General features: G+C 49.1%; 1 long non-coding RNA gene and 1 pseudogene across 1 annotated transcript in view; both read right to left on the reverse strand.

Annotated features, from left to right (window-relative positions):
* The window catches only part of LOC138432535 (uncharacterized), a 60,272-nt gene that overhangs the window by 21,319 nt on the left and 13,973 nt on the right, over positions 1 to 24,980 (reverse strand). The gene's annotated exons all lie outside the window — the stretch shown is intronic.
* Positions 5,213 to 5,707, reverse strand: LOC138931475 (small ribosomal subunit protein eS12-like; annotated as a pseudogene).

Consider the following 24,980-nt stretch of genomic DNA (forward strand, 5'->3'; position numbering starts at 1 on the left):
GTCCATCATGTCAGTGACGCCATCCAACCATCTCACCCTCTGTCGTCCCCTTCTCCTCCTGCCCTCAATCTTTCCCAGCATCAGGGTCTTTTCCAATGAGTCAATTCTTCGCATCAGGTGGCCGAAGTATTGGAGTTTCAGCTTCAGCATCAGTCCTTCCAAGGAATACTAGCGTTGCTCAAGTCTGGCTTCCTCAGAAAACCAAATTCTAATATCTGCCTGTGCAAGAAGCTGATGATGGCGATAATGGTGATAACGACAACCATAGTTCCTTTTTTTAACAACAAATATCTGAGCTCATCTCTAAGGAAGGGAAATGAGCTCCGATATTTAACCAAGACTTCTGAATGACATATTTGTAATAATTAAGAAGATTGGAATTTTATGGAAGAAGGAGCCTGAGGGATATTAACCAGAAATTCCAGCTGTTGGGTTAACTTGGGCAGTCCCAGGGCTACAGGGAGTTTCTCCCACAAGTCCCTCTTCTACAGAAGGAGAATGGAAAATGGAGCGGTTTGGGGGTGGCGGGGGGAGGAAGGCACACGCGGACAGGGCAAAGGCTGCCATTGCCCTGAAATCTCCTCAGCCTTGCGCTTTATCTTCACAGTGTGAGCCAAATTCTCCTTCTGTTCCATAATAGATCCATGTTTTTTTCAACATGCTAAAATGTGTTGCATTCCCTTCAGCTGAGAATATGCTTCCTACCCGAGTGACCCCATGGCCTTGCGCCCTCTCCCGGGTACAGCCCCAGGACCCAGTGGTTTGTGAAAGTGTGAAGCAAGCATCCTAAGGTGACCTGCACACCTACCTGAGGGAGGACCCACCCGCAGCTGCAAGAGGGAGCAGGGAGGCTCAGAGGTGTCCAGAATCACCCTGGGTGAGATATTGCTGCTCCATAGAAGCCTCACCTGGTGCCCAGTGCTTTTGTCTGCAAAGATTTCACTTCCAACCACCACCCCCGCTTCTGCTTTGGGTTTTATACACACCCCATGGGCCCTGCTGAGCAGGGCTTCTGGCCATCCCCATTCTACAGGTGGGAAAACTAAGGCCGGGAGGAGGAAAACAACAGCTTGCCCAAGTTGACAGAGCACATTGGGGACAAACTCAAGACCGGAACCCAGGGTTCCCATTCCCAGTTCAGAGCTGTCTCTCTCAAAAGACCCCAGAAGAAAAGCTGAGACTCCTCATCCCCCAGGATGTGTCTGTTTGCTAGTAAGTGGTTAAGGAGCCCACTGTGGTCTTGAGGCTGGAGTTCACCCACTGGACACTGGCAATCTTCCCCTTCCTAGGAGGGCGAGGGTGTCTCTCATGTCATTCAGGCCACACAAGAAAGATACCCAACGGTTCCTTGCCAGTAGAAAAGGCTGGGCACCCCAATCCCGACCCCAGCTCGTATAGTGTGTCAGAGTTCACGGAGTGACCCGGCTGACCTAGGGCAAGTCCCTGCCCCGGGCCTCAGTTTCCCCCTCCGGGAGACACACCAGAGTTCGGGTTCCATGGCTAATTATCTTTGGCTTAGAACACAAAAATAAAGGCTTGATTTCATTCTCAAACCAAACATTAAAATATTTGTCTCCGAGGCAGTCTGTCCCGAGCCCAGCCTTCGCTCCGGCACCCAGCATCCTCCCAGCCCTGCGGGCTCCTCCGGCAGTGGTCCAGAAGCGGCCTGGGTACATCTGCTTCCACTCAGCATCCTCACCCAGCCGCTCTGCCAAGGACTTGGCCCGTGGCCTCGCGAACTCTCCAGGACTGCAGAGGCGGCGGATCCCAGTTAAGGAAGAGACAGAGGCCCCTGACAGGGCAGCCATTCAAGCTCCCAGAAGGCCCTCTCGCCCTGCAGCAGCAGCCAGACCCAGGGATCAGCTGGGCGGTTGCTGAGTGACCAGGGGGTCAGCCCCTGGGGAAGAGGAGGCACGAAGAGGCTCAGACACAAATCCTGCAGGGTCCAAGGTGCGGGGAGGGAGGAGAAGAGCCAGAGATGTGGTCCAGGCCCTGGGTGCCGGAGGGGAGACAGAGGGGCATCTGGGGCTGGTGATGGATGAGGCCACTGGCTTCCTCAGTAGAAAGACCTGAATTCAGATCTCTGCTTTGCAACCTCAGACACACCCCAGTGCCCTCTGTTTCCCCATCTGTCAAATGGGGCAGTAGTGTTACCAAGTCACACATTGAATCAGCCAAGATACGCAAAATATCTTACATATCATACAGGCCAAGGAAATTGTTCTTGTTAATGTTCAGCCACTAAGTCATGTCCAACTCTCTATGGCCCCATGGACTGCAGCATGCCAGGCTTCCCTGTCCTTCACCATATCCTGGAGCTTGCTCAGATTCATGTCCAATGAGTCAGTGATGCCATCCAACATCTCATTCTCTGCAACCCCCTTCTCCTCCTGTCCTTATTCTTTCCCAGCATCAGGGTCATTTCCAGAGAAGAGGCTCTTTGCTTCAGGTGGCCAAAGTATTGGAGCTTCAGCATCCGTCCTTCCGATGAATATTCAGGGTTGATTTCCTTTAGGATTGACTAGTTTGGTCTCCCTGCCATCCAAGGAGATCTCAAGAGTCTTCTCCAGCGCCACAGCTCAAAAGCATCAATGCTGTAGTTACTGCTGTTGCAGTGGTCTCCACTCATCCACGCTGCGTATGTTTCAAGACCAAAGTGCATGGTTGAAACCACAGATACTACTGAACTCTATATATTCTATATTTTCTTCTATGATGATGAAATTTAATTTATAAATTAGACCCAATAAGAGATTAACAACTGTAACTGATAATAGAGAGAACAATAATTAAAACACACAATAATAAAAGTTACGTGAAGGTGGTCTCTCTCATTCAAAACATTTTACAGATTGGACACCTTTTCCATCTTCACTAAGCACTCATCCTGTGCTGTGGCCCTGATTTAACAGTCTGCGGTCCAAAAGCAAAATGGCAAGAATTTCATTTTGCTTCTTCACAATTTCACGGATAGATTTGCTTTTGCCATCGATGTCAGCAACTTCAGCAAGTACTTATTTTTTTCTTAATTAAGTTCAGAATTTTCACCTCTTCACTTACAGGAAGCACTTTATGGCTTCTCTTTGGCAGATCCAAATCCCTGGCATCATTGCTCTGGATCTTTGGTGCCATTTTTAAGTAAAATGGGGCTTTCCCAGGTGGTGCAGTGGTAAAGAATCTGCCTGCCAATGCAGGAGACACAAGAGACCCGGGTTTGATCCCTGGATAGAGAAGATCCCCTGGGGAAGGAAATGGCAACCCACTCCAGTAGTCTGGCCTGGAAAATTCCACGAACAGAGGAGTCTGGTGGACTACAGTCCCTGGGATCGCTAAGAGTCAGACACGACTGAACGATTTCACTTTCACTTTTCACTTTCATGCAGTGGAGAAGGAAACGGCAACCCACTCCAGTGTTCTTGCCTGTAGAATCCCAGGGACGGGGGAGCCTGGTGGGCTGCCATCTATGGGGTCACACAGAGCCGGACACGACTGAAGCGACTTTGCAGCAGCAGCAGCAGTCACTCATTTGTGTCCGACTCTTTGCAACATTACGGACTGTAGCCCGCTGGCTCCTTTGTTCATGGGATTCTCCAGGCAAGAGTGCTAGAGTGGATTGCCATGCCCTTCTCCAGGGGATCTTCCCAACCCAGGGATCCGACCCAGAGCTCCCTCATTGCAAATGTATTCTTTACCATCTGAGCCACCCCATTTAATATTGCAGTGGCCAAAAAGTTTGTTTGGGTTTTCCTGTAACATCTTGCAGAATGATGTTATGCGAAAATCCTAACAACCTTTCGGCCAGCCCAATGTTTTTGGACCGCAGTTGACCGCAGGTAACTGAAATTGTGGAAAGTGTAACGGTGGTAAGGAGGCTGGGGTGGGGGATGGAATCAACTATGCTGTTATTAACATTAATGCTGGAGAAAATGAAGAAGGTCCAGTTCACTATCTTACTTCCAATATATTGTCCCAAATGATATCAGCTTCTGGGTGTCCCTAGGCCACAATAAGGAGGACCAGAGCTGGAAGCCCCAGGGGGATGTGATAGGTCAAGCCAGACCCGGGAGCCAGGGTCCTGTGGCCTCGACTCCCTCAGAGAAGCAGGACCCACTGGCTCTGACGTCCCAGTTCTGAAACTCCAGATGTCCTCACTCCACAGGGCAGGTTTAAAATCTATTTTAAGGATGAAGGACAGTAGAGCAAGGCTTATGAGTCCCCCGAGACAGAGTGACCTGCCCTTGGAAGCGAAGAGAGTGACTTTCTAGCTGGAGAGAGGCCACCAGGTCAACCTGACTTATGAGCTTCATTCCAGACACAGCAAGGACTCGGGCATCCAGGCCGAGTGTGGGGGCTGTGTTATGAGAGACCCCACTCCTGGGACCTGGCCACTTAGGGAAGGGGACTCACTGCCCCAAGTCACAGCTTCATTCTTTCCCTGAGAACGTGGCCCTGCTGGTTCATTGGTGGGTGCATGAATATTTGCAGGGGGCTTACTTTGTGCTGGGCCCTGGGCTGAGTCTGGGAACACAAAGGGCGCACAGACATGGTCCCCCTGCTCCCCCATCAGGACACAGGAAATACACACACGCACGTGGAAGAACTATAGCTGAGGACTGTGAAGAAAGCACACGAGGAATGCGACTGAGAAAACTTGGGGGATGACTGTTGCCCCCAGGATGGGCAGAGACGAATTCTTCAAGGAGGAGACAGAGGATGAGAAGGTACTAGGTGGAAAGAAGGGGCAGAGGCAAAGATGCTCCCACTTTTCTCCTTCGCAAGGTCCTGTGACCTTGCAGCTCTTCTCACTAAAGTTGCACAGTCTGTTTCCCCATCTTGGATCTGGACTTGGCCATGGACTGCTGTGGCAATAGCTTTCAGGAGACCTGACCTACACTGAGGCTTGAAAACATGCTTGCAGGAGTTTTCCTTCCCCTGGATTCCTGCCTTCACCCTCAGCAAGCCTGCTGGAGAGATGGAAGAGACATATGGATGAGAGTCAAGTTGTCTCAGCCTTTGTAGCCAAGGCCAGGCTAGACCAGTCAACAGCCCTCGAATCACCTTCATGTAAGGGAACCCAGCCAAGGTCAGCAGGGCCACTACCCAAACCACCACTGACCAAAGATGCATGAAAGGCCCCAACCAAGATCAACCAATCCCTAACCAGACCAGCATAGCAATTTGGCTGTCTCACTGCCTCCTAAGAGAACATGGATTTTTTTTTTTTAACAAGAACTCAGTTTTTTATTTCATCATTTCTTGCATTTGAAGTACTCCTCGATGACATCCTTGGCCTGAGATTCTTTGCCATAGAATCTCACACCACCTCACAACTGCAACCAACCACTTTATGGGGTTTTCCCTCTCTGTCAGTTTTACAGAGGCCTACCCATTCCCCTAGTTTCTTCTTATCAACCTTGATAAGGTTGATTTGATGCTCAGCACAAAGGGCCTCCACCAACTTGACATACATAGGCTCATCACAGCTGGATGCGAGCACACATAGGTGGGCTTGGCTCTTGTCTAAAGCTTTGGCAGCTTCATGAATTCCACATGCTAAGCCATTTTGGATGAGGGCGGTCTTCAGCACCTGTTGCAAAGCAGTACTACTGTCCATTCATTACACCTCCAGCGGCAATGCCTTCCTCTGCCATGGAGGTGGGTTACCAGTAGAGCCAAATCTTGAATGCACCCAAGCCTCAGCCTCCATGTGGCTCTGCGGTGGCAGGGAAAGAGGGATGATTATTTTTTTAAGTCATTAGGTTTGGGGATGGTTTGTTACCTGGCAACAGTTAATTGATACAGGAGGAGAGCATTCCAGGCCACAGGAATCGTATTTACAGAGGCTCAGAGGCAAGGAAAGAGCTTCATGAGTTGAGAGAAACAAAAAAGAGCCAGAACACCTCAAATGTGATAAAAGGACCAGGTAGGAGAGAGAAAATGAGATCCAGGAGGTGGGTGGGAGCCAGATCGCGCACAGCCTTGATAGGGGCTTGGATATTTTTCTAAGTAGAAAGGGGAGCTAGTGCGAAGTTGTAAGAACGTGGTGGAGCAGGGTCAGAGCAGTGCAGGCATGTAATGGATTTACTCTCAAAACTTCCCTCTGGCTGTTCTGGAGGAAATGAATTAGAAGGAGCAACAGAGGAAGTTAAGAGGCCACTTGCAGGGTTCTTCCCTGTGCAAAGTAGGGGCTGGTTACAAAACCTTAGAAAGTAGGCATACGGGGAAACAAGCTTAGGCGAGGGGACTGAAATGAGTGGGATGCAGCTTAAGAACTGCTTAAGGGGAAATTTATAGCTTCAAATGTTTGTATTAGACACGATAGGTTTCAAATTAATTATCTAAGCTTCTGCTTGATGAAGTTCAAAAAAGAAGAGCAAATTTGAAGGACTTAAACAACCTGATTTCACACCTATGATGACACTCTAGTGATTAGGGCAGAGTGCCACTGGCAAAACTGCTGATACAAAGATCAATGGGAGAGGATGAGTTCCCAAAACAGATCCAAACACACAGGGCCAGTTGATTGTGACAAAAGTGCCAAGATAATTCAAGAAGGGATCAACATAAAAAAATAAAAGAACTTGACGTTTACCTTGTGCCATATACAAAAAACTGATGTGAAATAGATCATCAGTTTGGTTCAGTTCAGTAGCTCAGTTGTGCCCAACTCTTTGCGACCCCATGAATCGCAGCACACCAGGCCTCCCTGTCCATCACCAACTCCCAGAGCTTACCCAAACTCCTGTCCATCGAGTCGGTGATGCCATCCAGCCATCTCATCCTCTGTTGTCCCTTTCTCCTCCTGCCCCCAATCCCTCCCAGCATCACAGTCTTTTCCAATGAGTCAACTCTTCATATAAGGTGGCCAAAGTACTGGAGTTTCAGCTTTAGCATCATTCCTTCCAAAGAAATCCCAGGGCTGATCTCCTTCAGAATGGACTGGTTGGATCTCCAGGCAGTCCAAGGGACTCTCAAGAGTCTTCTCCAACACCACAGTTCAAAAGCATCAATTCTTCGGCGCTCAGCCTTCTTCACAGTCCAACTCTCACGTCCATACATGACCACTGGAAAAACCATAGCCTTGACTAGACAGACCTTTGTTGGCAAAGTAATGTCTCTGCTTTTGAATATGCTATCTAGGTTGGTCATAACTTTTCTTCCAAGGAGTAAGTGTCTTTTAATTTCATGGCTACAGTCACCATCTGCAGTGATTTTGGAGCCCCCCAAAATAAAGTCAGCTACTGTTTCCACTGTTTCCCTATCTATTTGCCATGAAGTGATGGGACCAGATGCCATGATTTTCGTTTTCTGAATGTTGAGCTTTAAGCCAACTTTTTCACTTTCCTCTTTCACTTTCATCAAGAGGCTTTTTAGTTCCTCTTCACTTTCTGCCATGAGGGTGGTGTCAGATCATAGACTGAGGCATAAAAGCTAAAATTATAAAATTTCTAGAAGAAAATATAGAAGAAATTCTTTCAACCTTGGATTAGGCAAGAATTTCCTATAAAGGACACAAAATGCAGTAAATGGAAACAAAAAAGTCTTAATTGAACTTCATCAAATTTTAAACTTCTGCTCTTTAAAGACATTATTAAGTAATAAAAGTTAACCAACAACTGGGGGAAAATATTCATGATATAATGTTCTGACAAAGAACTTGTATCCAGAATATATAAAGAACTCTTTCAAATTAATACTAAAAAGATAAACCATTAAAAAAAATATATTTGAACAGACACTTCACAAAAGAAGATACACAAATAACCAATAAGCACATAAGATACTTGATGTCATTTGTCATTAAAGAAATGTAAGTGCAAATGACAGTGAGATGCTAGTACACCCCCACCAGAATGGCTAAAACTAAAATTACTGACAATATACCAAGTGCTGACAAAGATAGAGAGCCGCCGGAATTCTCATGTATTGCTGGTAAGGATATAAAATGATTCTTTGAAAACAGGTTGACAGCTGCTTATCCAGTTAAGCACGCATTTACCACATTACCCAGAAATTCCACTCTGCCGTATTTATCTTAGAGAAATAAAAACAAATGTCCTCATAAAGGCTTGTTCATGGATATTCATAGTAACTTCATCTGTAATACCCCCAAATTGGAAATAATCCAAATGTCAATCAACTGATGACTGTGTAAACAAACCGGCGCATCCATACAATAGAACACTGATCCAGAGCCCAAAGAAGTGAACTGCTCATACGCACATGTGGATGAATCTCAGAAATGTTACACTGACCGGCAGAGGCCAGATACAAAATACTACACACTGTAGTTATACTAAGTTGCTTAGTCGTGTCCGACTCTTTGCAACCCTATGGACTGTAGCCCTCCAGGCTCCCCCATCCTTTGGATTTTCCAGGCAAGAATACTGGAGTGGGCTGCCATGCCCTCCTCCAGGGGATCTTCCCAACCCAGGGATCAAACATCTCTCAGGTCTCCTGCATTGGCAGGTGGGTTCTTTACCATTGGCACCACCTGGGAAGCCCATATAACAACTATATAAACTTGTGAAAACAATCTCTAAACAAAAATTGCTTTTTTCCCCTGTATTTCTTAACTCACGTTTAGAATCACTATTTATGTTAGTTGAACAGCATGGTCCCCGTATATACACCAATGTCTGGAAAAGGCAAATCTAATCTATAGTGACAGTAAGCAGACCAGTGTGGACTGAGGCCAGAGGTGGCAGACATTGTCAGGAAAGGGTCATGAAGGAACTTTTGGAGGTGACAGTCATGTTCTGTATCTTGATGGTGGTGGTGGTTGCAAAGATGTATAAGGAAGGAAGGAAAGCTTTCGTCTCTCAGTCGTGTCTGACTCTGCGGTCCCATGGACTGTGGCCTGCCAAGTTTCTCTGTCCATGGAATTCTCCATGTAAGAATACGGGACTGGATACTCATTCTCTTCTCCAGGGGATCTTTCCAACCCAGGGATCAAACTGGGGTTTCCCGCCTGCCTTGCAGACAGATTCTTTACTGTCTGAGCCACCAGAGAAACCTGTCCAAACACATCAAAATATACGTTTAAATGGGCGTATTTTATTGCATGTAAAGTGATATCTCAAAGTTACTTTTTAAAAGAGTTCTTTAAACCTTTGTGGACGTATTTGTTAGAAAAAGTGTTTGTTGGCATTATTTCATAAAATTGCATATCCTACGACCCAGCAGTCCCACTCCTGGGTACAGATCCTAAAATCTGAGTGCATGTGCGCTCCAGGAGACAAACCAGAAAGCTTACAGTGGCATAGTTAAAATGTCGATCAGCAGTAGAATGAATAAATAAATGATGTCATACGATTAAAAAAAAAACACTATGCTCAAAGAAAGTTAATGAGCCGCAAGTATACACCCCAACATGGCTGAGCCTCACAAACATAATATTGAGCCGAAGAGGCCAAGCTCGCACAAGAATATATGCAGGTGATTCTACACACATCACGTTCAAAAAAGTGGGCGAATGAAACTCCATGGTTTGGGAAGCCCTCTGTAGAAACAAAACGACAAAATAAAGCAAGAAATGATCAAAAGATCAGCACTGACTCTAGCGGGATGAGAAAGACATACAGGGAGATCAAGTTTCTGATTTTGTTCTAAATCTTAACCTGTGTGGTACTTAAGGTGGCGTTTGCGTTATAATAATTTGTTAAACTGTACACATATTTTATGTACTTTCTTCTGTGTATAAATATTCTAGAATTTAAAAATTCATAAACAAAGTGAGACAAGAAAGAAAGTGATGAGAAATAAGCAGATGGGAGAGAAACTGCCTGAGGAAATCAGGGAGGACTTCCTGGAGGAGGGGTCTGTTTAGCAGATGTATACTGAGAGTCTTCCACATACCAGACCACATACCATTACCCTCTTCTTGCCCCCGTGGAATGTACATTCCAGAGAGGGAGATGGCCAGGAATCAAATAGCACACTGTAAAAACATAACTGACAGAGCGCCTTGGGGATCTTGAGCATCTTAATGGCCTTGAGGGTAAAGTCCAGGGGTCCTGAGTTCTGAAGAGTGAGTATGGTTTGCTTGGGAATGAGGGGTAGGAGGAATTGGAGGTGGCAGCATCAGCCCCAGTGAAGCTTCTCAAGCAAAAGAGAGCTTGGCCCCAGAGAACTGCCAAAAAGCTCACATGATCATGCAGAGAATCCTTGAGGAAGTTGCATGAGATGAATAGCATGGAGAAATGGAAGAAGATATTTGAACTGGACTTTGAAGAGTGGATAGGAATTCACCAGGCAGAAATGATCCTTCAAGAAATCCTTGAAGCCTGGGATTTTGTGTCTTGCTCACCTATGCCTAGGACATAGATGTGCTCAGTAAATAACATGCTAATTTCTCTTGGAAAGTAAAAAGTCAGAGAATAGAACAATTGAGAGATTATAAAATTAGGGCCACTGGCCTTGGCCCCAGATAGTGGGGATGCAGCCGTTTCAGGGCTGGGGGAGGGAGTTTGCTCAGCATCCTGGGCTCTGTCTCATCTGTCAGCAGCTTTAGCGGTCCATGGAATGACCAAGAGAGGAAGGAAGTGCCAGAACGGAAAACTCTGAGAGACAAGCCATCTGCTCCTGGAAGCAGCTGACACACTGGCCGCCGCCGCCACCACGAAACTGGCTTGCAACGCCTCTTCCACACCCCCACCTCGAACCTCAGGGTCTCATGAGGGTGACGGCAGCAGGGCCTGGAGACACTGGAGCCAGACACAATCAGAGTGAGCAGCCGCGGCTGCGGTGGCTTCAGGAATCTGGTTGTTAGTGGGCAGCGGAGGGAGCCTTGCTGTCTCCCCTGTGTTTACTTGGCTCCACAGAGGGGCTGGAAATTTGATCTCCGTGGGGACCAGGCCCTGGTCAGCCCCTGCCCAGAGTCTCTGATGGAGCCATGGCCTCTCAGAGCTGCTCAGAAGATATTCTCTTATCTGGGAAACGGAGACCAGAAGGCAGACAGAAGCAGTTATGCCCAGGCATAACTGAATGAGAGCAGCCCCCATAGATGGAGGGCTTATAACACGTCAAGCACAGGGCCAACCCTTTCGAGAAAGTATTCTTGTTTATCGGTTGGAGAAACTGAGCCTCAGAGAGGGCAAGTAACTTGTCCAAGGTCACACAGGGCTAGAGTCAAGTTGAGTCCAGATCTGCCCAGTTCCAAAGTCTGTGTGCCTAATCGCCTCCGCATCCTGTGTCCGAGGGCTCTGTTCATCGCATGTCTGGGATGCTGGACACCCAGGCGCTCCAGCCTCGGAGATCTCCATTCATGGTGCCCTCCCCGCTATACTGATCCTGGAGTCAGGGACTCTGTCCTCACCTGGCCTGACCACCTTCCCACAGAAAGTCTCCATCTCCCGTTGTCCTCTCGGTTCTCAACTTCCTTGAGCCCCTGCACCCCTGCCCAGTCTTTTCACTGCCTTGGATGCTTCTGGAATGGTCTGCAGACACCAAATTTCCAACAGCAAGAATTTCTCCTCTGAACCAGTCATCAAGGGTAAATTCATGAGGATGGGGGCTGGCCTGTTGTCCCTAGAACCACCACCATATGGCACAGTGCCTGGCACAGAAAAGGAATGTGAAAGATCCCAAGCTTGGACATCTAGCCTGGGAACACACGGCACCTTGAGGAAAGATGGTTCTGCCGCTTGACTGCCGCGTGGCCCCGGGTGTGGGACACAGCCTCTCTGAGCCCACTTCTTTCTCCCCCAAACAGTGAAAGTACTATTTCATTCATGAATTCCGTGATCTCATGCATTTAAAGGGCTTAGCACTCAGCGAGTGCTCAATAAATACTACATCCTGGATTTGAACTTTGAAAATTTTGTGGGGAGGAGAAGGCTTTGATTGGTTTTCAGACTCTCTTCCAGCTTTGTGCTACAAGTTTCTGGGGAATGGGTACCTGGGACTGATCCTGGAGTTAGGGACATCTGTTCTGTACCTAAGAACCAGGTACCCATTGCCAAGATACCCAGCATGGTACTAGGAATATGGCTGACATGACTAACTCCGTTGTTGATTTGAAAGCTTATCTTCCCCATATTTCTGCCTTTGAGTGAAGCTTCTGTGGATTTCTGTAAGCCTTGTTAAACCTGTTTACAACTTCAGGCTGAATCCCTCTCAGAGTAAGTGATCCAAGTGCTTTATCTGGTTAAACTAAGTGTCTAACCTTAAGCCTTCTTGCTATAATTCCAGCCTATTTTCTCACACTCCATCCTGACTGAGGTGGTAGCAGCTATTCTTTGTCCCCGGGGAGGTCACATGCCCTAAACAGGAAGAAAGCACCCCCTAGTCCCATTCCCAACCCAGGAACCTTTCCTATCGGAAATGTCTGCACCGTATTGCTTTCCTATTCTTTGATGCAATAAAGCTTCCTCGGGCCAGTCATTCCCCCACCGGGCCTTTTAGGGGAATACTCCTGAGCCTTCCCGGCTTGGGGAATTCCAAGGATGTAGAGCCAGACGTCCAGGGCCCTCCCCACCACCCAGGAGCCTAGCCCCGGCCCCTTCTTGCCTGGATGGGGGAAGCGAAGGTCCCCCTTGTGGGTTGGTGGCACAATTGGTCCTAACTCACTGTCTCCTGCTCCCAGGCCCCTGGGCCCCCACCATGGAGCTCCCAAGATCACTGCCTCCCATCAGAGATCCCCCTGCCCAGTCCTGGAGAATAGAAGGGTCAAGTTTTCTGCATAAAGAATGCCAGGGGTACCGTGGTCCCCGAGCCTCCAGCCCTCCCCTGTCATCTTCCTGGAATTTTGTGCCCATTTCCTGTGTCACCACCTGTGACCCTAAGTGCAGACTATTCCTTGTGAGTCGACCACAGTAGCAGGAGGGCCAGGGCTCTTGATGAAGAAAACAGAATAGTGTTGATTCAGCACGCACGCGTGCACACTCGCACACACACACACATGACACTCACACCACCTCCATATGTGTTAAGGCCAGCACAGTGGCCTTCTGGGTCTGCGGGCCTTCTTAGCACCCCCTGGCTCTCAAACCTCATGACCCAGGCCTGGAAGCTCATCAACAATTCCCAGAACCCTTCCCAAAAACTAAAGTTGAGTCACAGCATTGAGTCCTGAAGCCAAAAGTCATCTGTGCTCCCTCCCAGAGTAGAAAAATCCTCTTCCAGTGCCTGTTGACGGGAGTCTCTTGACTTATCAAGGCATCTCACCCCACTGCTAGACAATCCTGGAGGCTGCCTGGAGGAGGACGAGGAGCAGGACCACGGGATCAGAGAGGCCTGAGCTCAAACCCAGAATTGCTAGCTTTGTGACCTTGGGGGAAGTCTCTTCGCCTCTCTTTGCCTCCATATTTTCATCTGTACAATAAAACACTGGCCTCATGGAACTGCAAATAAAACACTTCCATCTGTATATAAAACATTTGCCTCATGGAATTGATGTGAGAATTAAATGACAGGATATATGGAAACCTGAATGCCAGCCGCGCTCTCCCCCTCCGCCACCAGTGATGATGGAGCAGTGACCGTCTTTGTAACAACCTCTGATTCTACCGAGAAGTCAGTATCCCGGACGGTGCGCTGTGCCTTATGTGAGTTACGTTATTTAATCGGCCTCTAAGGTAAGCACCGAGACTGCCACCATTCCAGATGGGGAAGCCAGCACTTGGAGAAGTGTGTGTAACCTGCCAAGGCCCCACAGGCAGACCAGGTAGGGCTGGAATTTAGACCCAGGAAACCTAAACTGGGAATCTGCTTACTTAACCACTGTCAAACACGCCTCTTCAAACCTGCTGACGGTAAGCGCTCGGTAAATGCTAGTCATCATTAGGACTATAATTACTGGACTGCCAGGAATCTTTCTCTCCAGCTGAAGGCCCTCTCCAAGATTTCAGCATGAGGGTTCTGCCTTCCTGTGGTCTCTCTGCTTCCAAACTTCTCAGAGTTGATTCAGTGTGGATCACGCATGAGCCCGAGGAGAGCTGTCTCAGTTCCTTGGAGCAATTACTGAGATGCAACAGTGGGCCCCTTCCTCCCTTGTTGGCAAAACGAGGAAAGACTGGAGTGAGGAAAAACTCACCCTCCCCCAAGGCACCTGGGAATGTGCCCTAGATTTAACGGGAAGATGGAATGTGGGAAAATGTATACACTTCTGAACACAACTTTATATTGAACATTTGACATCAGTGTTTTTGAACATCCTTTTCTCCCCAACCCCATACCTCTAAGAATTTTCCCTGCTCAATTTGCTTCACAGAGCCTCGGCCACCCAAGGGCCCAGCACGCAACACACAAGAGTCTCCTCTCTCCTCCTCCCATCCCACACCCCTCCCCCTACCCCCAACTCTAGTCGGTCAGGGATAGGAATTCTGCTTCCACCAGCCCTTCATCCCAAACCTTCCCATTTTCACAAAGATGGAGGGGCTTTCTAGTTAACTAGACCCACCCTTTTCCAGCTTCCCGGGTGACTCAATGATAAAGAATCCACCTGCCAAGCAGGAGACACAGGTTCAATTCCTTGGTTAGGAAGATCCCCTGGAGAAGGAAATGGCAATCCACCCCAAGATTCTTGCCTAGAAAATACCATGGATAGAGGAGCCTGGAGGGCTACAGTCTGTGGGGTCCCAAAGTGTCAGACACAACTTAGCAACTAAACCAGCAACCACCACCCTTTTCCAGGGCAGTGGGGCCTTTCATGGGTCTTCATTCCTTGGCGCCATAACCGTAACAGCACGAGGAAATTCTTCCTTGGATTAAGTAGCAATAAGCCTGTTTTCCAATAATGGTCTCAAAATATTAAAAGTCTCAGTTAGTTCAGTTCAGTTCAGTCGCTCAGTTGTGTCCCACTTTTTGCAACCCCATGAACTGCAGCACGCCAGGCCTCCCTGTCTATCAGCAACTCCCGGAGTTTACCAAAACTCCTGTGCATCGAGTCGGTGATGCCACCCAGCCATCTCATCCTCTGTCTTCCCCTTCTCCTCCTGCCCCCAAACCCTCCCAGCACCAGGGTCTTTTCCAGTGAGTCAACTCTTCGCAAGAGGTGGCCAAAGTACTGGAGTTTCAGCTTCAGCATCAGTCCTTCCAAGGAACACCCAGGGCTGATCTCCTTTAGGATGCGCTAGTTGGATCTCCTTGCAGTCCAAGGGACTCTCAAGAGTCTTCTCCAACACCGCAGTTCAAAAGCATCAATTCTTCGGCGTTCAGCTTTCTCAGACCTTGGTAATTATCTTGCCTAGATTTTCTATGAGATACAACCAGCCCTCACTGCTTGGACCATCCAAAGCAGAGTGGGACATTTAGTGCTTTGTACCCTCTCTACCCCAACAGCATCCTGCCTCCATCATTGTGACAACCGAAAATGCTCCCCCCCACATTGCCAGAGCCCCCTACCTCTTACTCATGCGCAAGCATACAGGTGTGTACACACAGGTGTACACACATTTACACACACATACACACACACACGGTGCAGAATCACTCCTCCCTTTCTTCATGAAGAGTAGAATGTGCCATCCCAATATATGTCTCTGGTATGTCAATTATTTTCAGTTGTAGGCACTTAAAAGGCAGCAAATGCGGGGACAGACTTCCTCTGAACTCTCCTTATCTGCTTCCAGACAGATCCTGCAAAAGGAACTCAAATATCATCAGTCTCCTCCCCTGGAGTATCCTCAACAGGGAGAGGGAGGCAGATTGAATCTAGACAAGGAGAGACCAGAAGTCAACGCCGCAGCCACGCAAGCTGCATCAGACTGTCACACCTCCAGCCTATTCTTCTAGAAGTCCATTCATCTTCCCTAAAACTCATTTCCTCTCCTCTAAGGGAGCTGCATCCTTCCGCTCCCTTCCCTATTAAGTCGATGTTTCAGTCTGAGCTCTAGGCCGCCTCAGGGAGTGACTCTTCCCAGCTTTGGCTGATGTGTGCCCCAGGGATACATGTTCATAAACTTCTGTTTGTTTTCCTCTTCTCAATGTCTTTTATGACAGGGGTCTCCGCTAAGAATTCAGAAGGGTAGAGGGAACATTATTTTTCCTCCCCTACCTACATACACCTGGGCTCATGAGGCAGACAGGTCTGCCTGCGGTCATGCAGCTAGTGAGGCTGGAAAGCCAAACTCCACCTCCAGAGGGAGGGCCTGGCCCATGAGAATGGCCCCCTCGCTGCCCCACTGTAGAGGCTGAGGCCGTTCTGCTCCCAGGCCAGGAGTGGGGAATAAGGCCCCCCTCATCCCCTTCTGCTCCAGATCTCTGCAAACCCAAGTCTTTGGCTCCTCTGGAAGGGCCAGCAGGGCGCCAGGCAGACAGTAGCAGAGAAAACCTCAGCCTCTCACATGCTGAGGACTCACGGGTTCTGCTTGGTTCCAAGTAAACCAGAAACAAATGAGGTTAGCAGGAGCGCTGGCCCCGAGGTGGGGAGGGGAGCCAGCCAGACCTCATCCCAGCAGCTCTCTTGGAGAGGCAGTCTTCCACCTCGCAGCCTGGACCCCCAGCTTCCTGCAAGCCTGGCCATGGAATTCCAGCTGTCAGCTGCCCAGACATGGAGGGTTGGGGGCAGTGGGGGCGATTTCCATAATCCAGAAGCTGAAGTGTGCCAGTAAGCAGGGCTTTCCAGACGTGGGGACACACCAGGCGAAAACACACAGCTCTGGGCCCACTTAGAAACACAGCACTTGAGGGATGGGGCAGAGGGCAGGCCCCCTAAAGGCGGGCAGGGACCTCCATTCACCTCTGAACCAGTCCTGGTTGTGACCCTGCAGGGTAGCCCACTGCATCCCCATTTCGCAGATGAGTTTGTCCCAAGTGTTCTTGGGGTGTGGGGGAGGGGTCTGTGGCTTTAAGCACTGAGATTAGGGAAGCAGAGGACGAGGGGAGGGGGAGGGAGAGAGGAGAGGGAGGGGTTTCCCAACTGGGAAAGAGGAGGATCTGCAGGGAGGCTGTGAGAATGTCTAGGGAGGCTGAACCCCAGACTCCCCAACTTTCCCAACCTCCATCCCCAAGGAAGAAGGGGTAGGGGCTCCTCTGGCTAAATGGACAGAGGGCAGAGGGAAGGAACCCCAAATAATAACAAATTTCTCACTGGCCCACTTTAAAAATCGAGACAAACTGGACAAACATATCTAAGTTTGCGGTTGTATATATCTACCTGCTACTCTCTCTCTCTCTAAAAATTTTTAGAAATTGTGGCATATGTTGACTCTAGTAGATATCGTAGCTAGATTACGTAGCCTGTGTTCTCCCTGTAATACATCACGAGTCTCTCCTCTATTATGGAATACACTTTTAATTAATTTTCTGAGATATAGTTCACATAGCATAAAATCCATCATTTTAAAATGTGCCGTTCAGTGGTTTTTACTATATTCGCTATGTTGCACAGTCATCACCATGACTTCATTCCAGAACATTTCCATCAGCCCCAAAAGAAACTGGTACCTGTTAGCGGTTGGTCTCAATTCTCCCCTTCCCTGATCTTCTGACAACCACTAATCTACTTTCTATCTACGGACCTGCCACTCTGTGCAAGTCATATAAATGGAATCATAATGAATGGGATTCTGTCTGACTTCTTCCACTTAGCATCATGCTTGCAAGTCTCACCCATGTTGCAGGGGTCATAGTCCTTCCCTTCTGTGACCGAATAATGGCTTTTTGTATGGGCATGCCATATTTTTCTGGCCTACTCATTCGTTGATCAACATTTGGATGGCTTCCATTTGGGGGATATTATGAGTAACGCTGCTTTGCGCATCTGTGTACGACAAGGTTTTGTGTGGACAAATGGTTTCATTTCTCTTGGATATATATGTAGGAGTAGAATTGCTGGGTTATGGTAATTCTATATTTAGCTTTTTGAGGAGCTGCCAGACCGTTTTCCACAGTGGCAACACCATTTTACATTCCCATCAACAATGTAAGAGGGTTCCGATTTCTCCACATCCTCACCAACGCTGGCTATTTTTCTTTTGTTTCTTAAATTATAACCATTGTGGTTTTGATTCTCATTTCCCTAGTGACTACTGATGTTGGACGTAAATATGCTTTTAAATTGTGATTTTAGTGGCTGTATAAATTCCATGGTAGATGACTATAATGTATTTTTTAATTGGCTACAATTGAGTATATTTTAATTGGCTACTATTAAGTGTTCCTATTTTTCTAATTCATGTATATACATATAAGCCGCCTTTGTATATCATAATTATCTCCGATGCAATTTTGTTCATTCACTCAACAGCTATCTAGTAATCCAAGCCTATTCTAGGGGCTTTTATATGGTGCTGATCAAAACAGGCCCAATACCTCCTTCCTGGAACATACTGTCTAGTGATTTGGTAAACAGTCATGCAAAGAAGTTTATCATTACAAAGGCTGATGAGTATTATTAAGGAAAAGTACAAGAGGCACATGAAAGAGGACCGTGTCATTCAGAGCAGGTGATCAGGCGGGGCCTAGGGAGGGGGAGTTAGCCAAGGTCAGGTAAACAATCTACCTGCAATGTGGGAGACCTGGGTTCCATCCCTGGGTCGGGGAAGATCCTCTGGAGAAGGGAGTGGCCATCCACTCCAGTATTCTTGCTGGGAAAACCCCATGGACAGAGGAGCCTGGTGGGCTACAGTCCATGGGGTCACGAAGACTCGGACACGACTGAGCAACTAACACAAGGTGGAGGCGGGGCAAGGCACTCCAGGCAGAGGGAAGAGCATGCCTGAAGCCGTCTCGCTGGGAAATGGCTCTGCCTATTTCAGCAACTAACAGCAGATGTGAGTGTCTGGGCAGACATGAGGAGAAAGAGCAAAGTGGATGGGGTGGAAGGAATCCATGTGGAGAGGGGATGGGCCATACTGACTGATAACCAGCTTCGGGATGACTAAATACACAGACAATTGTTTTCTTTCCAATTGTGTCCATTCAAATAGCAAAGGAGAAATGGTGAGAAGAAAGGAGTAGGGGAGAGAGGATTTCTGAAGACAGCATACTTAAATGATTCTTGCCCTATTTGTCCCTGTGCCAGCCAGGTTAGTACAAGAGATCCAACCAGTCCATCCTAAAGAAAAATCAGTCCTGAATACTCATTGGAAGGACTGATGCTGAAGCTGAAACTCCAATCCTTTGGCCACCTGATGCGAAGAACTGACTCATTTGAAAAGACTCTGATGCTGGGAAATATTGAGGGCAGGAGGAAAAGGGGACAACAGAGGATGAGATGGTTGGATGGTATCACCAACTCAATGGGCTTGAGTTTGAGTAAACTCCGGGAGTTGGTGATAGACAGGGAGGCCTGGCGTGCTGCAGTCCATGGGGTCGCAAAGAGTCGGACACGACTGAGCAACTGAACTGAATTGAACAGCCAAGCTGAGTAATCCTCAGTGGCCCAGACACTTCTGTCGCCCACCAGGTCCATGCCCAGGCCATGTCCTTGAGCAGCTTTCTCCTGGGCCACCACACACTACACTGAGCCATCCTTTTTACCCCAGCCAGGGCTGCCTGGACAAAAGGGGGTGTTTGACCCAACAGTAGCCAATCTTGAAGTTCGCCAGTGACCAGAGATGTGGCCAGTTGGTATAATAAAAAAAAAAATTAATATGTGGTTTTTGTCCCTGATTCTTGCCCAGAGGTCCTAAATCCCTTGGTACGTCTTTAGTATGCTAATAAGAAGACCCATGGGGAGACCCTAGACAGGTTCAGAATGGGAGCTGGCTGTCCTTACCCCTAAACTCCAAGGAGAGGAAAGAGGTTGGAGATTGAGCTTAATCACCAATGACCAAGGATTAAATCTATCATGTCTAGATAATGAAACTTTAATTTTTTAAGAAAAAGTCTAAACAACAGAGTTTAGAGTCCAACAGTCCATGGAATTCTCCAGGCCAGAATACTGGAGTGGGTAGCCTTTCCCTTCTCCAGGGGATCTTCCCAACCCAGGGATCGAACCCAGGTCTCCCACATTGCAGGTGGATTCTTTACCAGCTGAGCCACAAGAGAAGCCCAAGAATACTGGAGTGGGTATCCTGTCCCTTCTCAGCAGATCTTCCCAACCCAGGAATCAAACTGGGGTCTCCCACATTGCAGACGGATTCTTTACCAACTGAGCTACAAGGGAAGCCCAACTTTAATTTTTTAAGAAAAACCCTACACAACAGAGTTGAGAGAGCTTCTTGGTTAGTGACTATATCAACTTGCTGGGAGGGTGGTGTGCCTGAAGAGGGCTGGATACTGCCACTCATCCTCCACCATATTCATCCTCCACCATATTCATCCTCTTCCATTTGGCTGCTGTGAGTTGTGTCCTTTATGACAAACCCCTAACAGTAAAGCATGTTCCTGAGTTTTGTGAGTTGTTCTAGCAAATTATGGAACCTGAGGAGACGGAGGATGGGAACCCCAGAATTCAGAGCCGGTTGGGAATACAGGGAGTCCCTGGGACTTGTGAAGAGTTCCTGAAGTGGAGACAGTCTTGTGGGACTGAGCTCTAAACCCCTGGGGTCTGCACGAACTCTGCAAGTTAGTGTGAAATTGAACGGAATTGCTGGACACAAAGTTCGTGTCAAAGAATCAGAGACCTCGTATGAGAGTTCATTTACTCCATCACCTGTCCGGGACTTCTAAGCCAAGCAAGTCCTCTCCTAAGGGGACAACGAGTATAAATTGAGAAGCTGGGGGTAGGAGTCAAAGCCAAGAGATACACGAAGGAAAGAGAAACTCCGGGGCTATCAAAGACATACGCTCACAGGAGCCATAGACATAAGGAGGCAGAGGTCACGAAGAAACAGAAGCCCTGAGACGGAGAAGAGAGGACGCAGCAGGGGACAGTGGCCAGTGAAGGAAGAAGCAGAGAGGCCTTGAGAAGCCTCCACGGGCGGGTACTAGGGCAGGCTACTTCAAAGGTCCACCCTCCAGTCCTCTGAAGAGCTTTCCAGACTCCAGAGCCCCGGCCGAGCTGCAGTGGAGATGCTGCTTTCCTCATTTTTTTCATGTATCCTGCTGGCTGGAAGTGACCTGGCAGGATCTCTGCTCCTCACATGCGTCTCTCATTCCAGGCACATGGGTCCTGGACTGGCTCAGGAATCCCCAGTCCCATTCTTGCAGAGGGAAAACTTGGAAGTGGGAGAAAGCTGTGAAAGGCATTGAATATCCGCAGCCCGGGTGGATGGGCCAGCTACTGAGAACACAGGAGCTGAGTGGGCACAGAAGGAGGCAGTGGGTTCAGCTCAGATGCAGGAGCCAAGAAGCCCAGATCTGACTCTGAATCACCAGTAAGAAATCACTCTGAATAAATTTAATCACCTTGAATAAACCCTGCAGCCTCTCTTGGCCTCAGTTACCCCCACTTGAAAACATAGGTGATTTCTATCCCAATGTGAATGGTGAATCGCGAACAAAATGACCAAACAACCCAGCTGCTACTTCTGAAGAGCCAAGGGCAAAGGCAGGGAACCCCACATGCCCCCTGCACACAGCACCACAGAGGGGTGGGCAACCACCTAGGTCACCCCTCCAGACTGACCCCTGAACCCACCCCTACCCTCACCCCCATAAGGCACCAGCTTGCCTCCCTCTGCCTTGGGGAGTGAGCAAGGAAACTTGTTAGTTGCTGGTGCTGTAGCTGCTGTTGCTGCTGCTAAGTCGCTTTAGTCGTATCCGGCTCTGTGCGACCCCATAAACAGCAGCCCACCAGGCTCCCCCGTCCCTGGGATTCTCCAGGCAAGAACACTGGAGTGGGTTGCCATTTCCTTCTCCAATGCAGGGGGAAAGTGAAAAGTGAAAGTGAAATCGCTGTTGTGTCTGACTCTTAGTGACCCCATGGACTTCTGCCTACCAGGCTCCTCCGCCCATGGGATTTTCCAGGCAAGAGTACTGGAGTGGGTTGCCAGGAGCCCCCAGTAAAGCTTTGCCTGAATTTCTTGTCTGGCCTCTTATCAATTTCTATTGATTAAGGAAGGCTAAGAACCCTGGTCCGTAACAGGCTCAATTTGGGCCATTCTGAAGGAGATCAGCCCTGGGATTTCTTTGCAAGGAATGATACTAAAGCTGAAACTCCAGTACTTTGGCCACCTCATGGAAGAGTTGACTCATTGGAAAAGACTCTGATGCTGGGAGGGATTGGGGGCAGGAGGAGAAGGGGATGACAGAGGATGAGATGGCTGGATGGCATCACAGACTCGATGGATGTGAGTCTGAGTGAACTCCGAGAGTTGGTGATAGACAGGGAGGCCTGGCGTGCTGCGATTCATGGGGTCGCAGAGAGTCAGACACGAATGAGTGACTGAATTGAACTGAACTGGGCCAATGTGGAATCTAACTTGAGGAACTTGGAAGGAGCAGGGTCCCCATCCTCAGTCTTTTGCCTTTTCTTTGGTTTGGCGCTGTCCACCCCTCTTTGGGCATGGCTCTCTCTGAGGGTCAGGGGAGGGGGTAGTGTGTTCTGAATTCAGGGTCAAGGAGACCATGCTGTTCCTGAGCTAAGCTGGACCTTTGTCCTCCATCCCCCCGTGTGAAAGTTGCTCATTCATGTCCGACTCTTTGTGACCCCATGGACTATACAGTCCATGAAATTCTCCAGGCCAGAATACTGGAGTGGGTGGCCTTTCCCCTCTCCAAGGGATCTTCCCAACCAAGGGATGGAACCCAAGTCCATCCTAGCAGGTAGATTTCTTTACCAGCTGAGCCACAAGGGAAGCCCTTAGGGGCCCCCAATCCTTCTCGAGGAAAGAACAGGATTATCTGGGATCCTGAGCCAAAAGTCCCATCTCCTCATTTATTCCAAAGCGCTGTGCCCTCAGAAAGCTCGCAGTCTAGTAGGGGACAGATGACCCAGCAGTAAGGAGCCCGGAAGGGACTTTAGCAGGGCCATGGCTCGGCAAGGCTTCATCCCCTTCTGGGTACCTGAGTTTCTGCCTCTTTCCGCCTCTCCACCTGCCAGCTGCTCTCCGGTCGCGCCCCGCTGATGCCTGTCAGCTTCCCTCTGCGACCCGCTGCTCCGCTAGTCTGTCCCAGGCCTTCCCCTCCCCCTCGCGCCCCAGCTGGTGGTCTCCAGCTCAACTTCAGCTCCATTTCTGCAGCTGCCTGAGTTGGACCCTTCCGTCTGACCCTGATTCTCAGGAGAGCACCCAGCCCGCAGGACTCAGGGAGAGAAGAAAGCCTGCTCAGGCCAGCCCCCACCCCAGCGAGCATCCGTCCCCCGTGGGCCGAGCCACTGGGTGGAGGGGAAGAGACTTCGGGCAGAGACTCAGACCCAGAGCCTACATCTGACTACACAACCCTGGCTGTGAACTCTGAAAACTTCAGTTCCTCCTTATCAAGGGAGATTTTCCTTTCTACCTCTCAAAGTCACAGAGAAACTGAGCCCCTGTATCGTTAAAGGACCCATCCCTGCACTCCCCGCCTCCCCTCAGCCCCTCCCCCACCACGCAGACCGCCCCGCCAACCCTGAATGAATCTCCCCAATCGACATCGCAGGAGGGGCGGGGCCGGAGAGCTGGAGAGTCGGTTTTAACACAAACCTAATTGTGGGTCTGCAGCTCGGCCCTGCCTGGCTCCATTCATGAAAGCACTATTTTTAGACCAGGACTGGCCGCCTGTGGTCCCAGCGGGGGTGGCCGGGCTATGTGTCAGGTCTGAGTGATCATGGACTCACTCTGGCCAGGAAACAGGCCCACGGGGACCAACTGCTGCACCCCAGAGCTGCCACCGCCTCTGGGAGGAGGTGGACGTTCAGCAGGACTAAGAGTTTAAACCTGCTCACCCCCGCAAGTGTGCGTGTGGAGCGCAGCCGTAATAAGGAACACACTCTGGACCCTTACTAGTGCCGGGGCACTGCTCTGATTGTATATGTATTGACCGCTTTAATCCTTAATATGGGGTAGATACTATGATTATCCCCATTTTTATAGATGAGGAAACTGAGGCTGGAGCCATTAATTTAACCTCCTTGAGCCCACATGATAGTAGCAAGTGGAGCAGGGGGATGTGAAGCCAAGCCCTTGAGCTACAGCATCCCTTCCCTTACTGTCCATTTCCTTGGCATCTGGACCATGGGCAGACTGTCAGCTACTGCCTCTAGGTCTTCCCAACTCAGGCTCCAGAGCCTAGGCCCCCTCTTAGCCCACAGAGTTCTCTAGGATCACAGGGAACATCCAGTCCCACCCTCCTTTGGAAGTGAGGGAACTGGGGCTCAGAAAGGAGTCCAAGGTTATGGAGCCAGTTGGCTCTGATTCTGAGGCCCAGACAATTTCTGCTGAATGATTCTGTGAGATCAGCCCACTTAGTAACCTGCCCATCACCTCAGCCTATCCCTGGCTCCAGAACTCAGTACCCATTCTCTTTAGAGCAAGGAAACTGGGCTCTGGAAACAGATTTGAGAGCTGCTCCTGACACGCCGTGTGACCCCGGACAACTCAACTCATGTCTCTGAGCCTCAGCTTCCTCACCTGTAAAATGGGAGCGATTGGGCTATCTTCCTGAGGCCATGTGCTGGCTATAGATCGCCTGAGGACTTAGTAACTGTGGGTTTCCTTCTCTTGGATTTTTCAAATCATTCATTAAGCTTTTCTGTGAACAAGATGCACGGTGTGCACCTGCCCAGAGCTGCTTCTGGAAATGGAAGATGATGGAGCTGTAGATACCATGGCAAGCTGTTGGAGAGGCATTTGGGACAAATTATGCCATGCCAGCATCTGCCTCGTCCTCAGATTCCCAGCAGAAGAGACGGGGAGACGCGGCCTGTCCGTCCTCTGAGCCAGTTGTCCAGATAGCAAAGCAGAACAAGCATGACAGAGATCGAGTTCAGCTTAGCCTCATCCCTTTTAGATGACCTCGGGTCAGTCTCTCGCCCTCCCGGGGCCTCAGTCTCCCAAATGCAGAGATAGGCCAGACCTCCACCAGGGCTCTCCGTGCCCTGGTTTTCTGTGACTTGACCAGAGCAAGCCCCTCTTTCAGAGTCTTGGGACCCTTATGTTTTACCACCACCACCACCAGCAGCACACAGACACACACACACACACAGACACACACACACACACACACACACA

This window comes from Ovis canadensis, chromosome 2 (assembly GCF_042477335.2).
Source record: "Ovis canadensis isolate MfBH-ARS-UI-01 breed Bighorn chromosome 2, ARS-UI_OviCan_v2, whole genome shotgun sequence".
Lineage (NCBI taxonomy): Eukaryota > Metazoa > Chordata > Mammalia > Artiodactyla > Bovidae > Ovis > Ovis canadensis.